The 2,500-nt window shown below is 42.9% G+C and overlaps 1 pseudogene; it reads left to right on the top strand.

Annotated features, from left to right (window-relative positions):
• LOC119595631 overlaps positions 1-2,500 on the top strand; it is a 12,251-nt pseudogene that overhangs the window by 5,551 nt on the left and 4,200 nt on the right.

The following is a 2,500-nucleotide window of genomic DNA, read 5'->3' as shown; positions in this document are numbered from 1 at the left end:
TTCTTCTCCTTCTTCTTCTTCTTCTTCTTCTTCTTCTTCTTCTTTTTCATCTTTCTTCTCTCTTCATTTCAATTTCTTTTCATCCTCTTCTTTTCGTTCCTATTTTTTTCCTTCTTTCATTTTTTCCTTAATTTCATTCTCTTTTTTCCATTTTCTATTTTGCTTCTCATTGCTCTTCTCGTTGTTTTTTTATTGTTTCTCTTGCCTATTTGTTATTACCATTTCTTCTTCCTTTCTTCTCTTCTCCTCCTTCTGCGTTTCCTCAAAATTATTATATTCTCTCAATTATCAATTATCTTTTTTTTTTCTTTTTCTTTTTCGTTCTTGTCACCACATTATTTTTTTTCTTTTCTCATCTTCTTCTTCTTCTTCTTCTTCTTCTTCTTTTTCTTCTTCTTCTTCTTCTTCTGCTCTTATTTTTATTCTTTATTGTTCTTTTCCTCTTCCTCTAGTTTTTTGTTGTTTTGTTGTTTTCTTTGCTCTTTTCTTTGTTTTTGTTCTTTGGGTATTAATATTCTCTCTTATTTTTTCTTTCTCTTCTCTGATCATCTTTATTTTTCTCCTGCTTCATCTACTACTTATTCCCATTCATATTTTATTCTTCTTAGTTCAAAACCCCTTCTCCCCATTTTCTTTTTTTCCTCCTTCTCCTCCTCCTCCTCCTCCTCACATTCGTCTTCCTCTTCCTCCTCCTCTTCCTCCTCTTCCTCCTCTTCCTCCCCTCCTCCTCTCTCCTCCTCCTCCTCCTCCTCCTCCTCCTCCTCCTCCTCCTCCTCCTCCTTCTCCTCCTCCTCCTCCTCTTCCTCCTCCTCATTCTACTACTACTACTACTCCGCCTCTTCTTCTTCTTCTTCCTCCTCCTCCTCCTCCTTCTCTTGCTTCTCCTCCTCCGCCTCGTAATATTTATTCTTCATACACTTCATCATCGTCATCATAGTCATCCTCTTCTTCCTCTTCATCTCCTTCTCATTCGCTTTGTCCTTTCTCTTCTCTCTATCTATCTCTTTCTCGTTCTCCCTATTTTTATCCTTTCTTCTCTGCTTTCTCCTCCACTTTCTTCTTCCTATTCCTTCTCCTTCCCTTTTCCTCCTCTTTTACTCTTCCTCTTGTTCCTCTTCTTTCTTTGTTTCCTTCTTCCCCCCCTCCTTCTATTTCCCATACCCTTCCTTCTCCTTCTAATCTTCCTCCTTTCTTCTTCTCCACCTCCTCTTCCTCTTCCTCCTGCTCTTCTTCCTCCTCCTCCTCCTCCTGCTCTTCTTCCTCCTTCTCCTCCTCCTCCTCCTTCTCCTCCTCCTCCTCCTCCTCCTCCTCCTCCTCCTCCTCCTCCTCCTTCCTACTCCTACCTCCTCTTCCGCCTCCTTGTGTGCGTGCATGTGCGCTGTGTGTGTGTGTGTGTATGTGTGCATGTCTGTATATAAGTTATTCAGGTGCACAAAGACTGGTTCTACCTGTGGCTACGAACTTCACTTCCTGCTCTGCCTCTTACGGCTTCTCTTTATCCTCTTCCTTCTTCTTAGAAACGCCATTTCCTATTCCTTTTCCTCCTCCTCCTCCTCCTCCTCCTCCTGCTCTTTATCCTCCTTCTCTTCTTCCAAACTCCACTTCCTCGTCCTCTTCCTCATCCTTCTTCTCCTCTACCTGCTCCTCCTCCTCTCATCATCATCATTATCATCATCATCCTTCTTTTTGCCCTCCTCCTCCTCCTCTTTTTTGTCTTCGTCCTCTTCTTCATCCTCCTTTTTGTCCTCCTCTTCCTCACTGGTTCTCCTCCTTCTCCTCTCCTGCTCCTATTCCTTCTTCGCCTCCTCCTTCTCCTCCTCCTCCTCCTCTGTTCCTTCTCCTTCTCCTCCCTCTTCTAATCCTCGTCCTTCTTTTCCTCCTCCTTCTCCTCCTCTACCACTACCTCCTCCTCTTCCTTTTCCTCATCCTCTTCTCCCTACTGTTCCTCCTTCCTTTCCTCCTTCTCCTGCTCATTTTCTTCCTCCCCTTTTCTCCCCTTCCTACTTCAATTCTTCTTCCTCTCCTCTTCCTACACTCCTCTTCTACCCTCTTCCATAAACTACAGTTTACAAAGATACGTTCATTACACGACCAACTAACTGTACATATATAGAAGGAAAGAAAGAAAGAAAGAAGGAAAGAAAGAAAGAAGGAAAGAAAGAAAGAAAGAAGGAAAGAAAGAAGGAAGGAAAAACTAAATGGATATGATAAATACATGAACAGCATATATTTGAACGCGTCAATATCAGCTCAAAAGGTGCTTCCTTGACACAGCTGTTTCAAGGTCAGCCGCCTCAAGGTCACACCGTCAGCAGAGTGTAAGCGAGGTGTGCTGACGATGGCTGACACTTCTCTCTGTTTGTGTCCTGGTCATGCATTCGCCCCTGCCATGCACAAATGACGTGACAACTGGGTCAAAGTAGTTATGAAAGATCAATGCATGTGTTTATCTTCTGATGTTTACATATAGATCGGGCCTTGCTCAATATGGTGTCATGCA

The sequence above is a fragment of the Penaeus monodon genome, chromosome 1, assembly GCF_015228065.2.
Source record: "Penaeus monodon isolate SGIC_2016 chromosome 1, NSTDA_Pmon_1, whole genome shotgun sequence".
Lineage (NCBI taxonomy): Eukaryota > Metazoa > Arthropoda > Malacostraca > Decapoda > Penaeidae > Penaeus > Penaeus monodon.
Note: the sequence above shows the minus strand (reverse complement) of the source record. Positions and strands in the feature narration are given on the sequence as shown.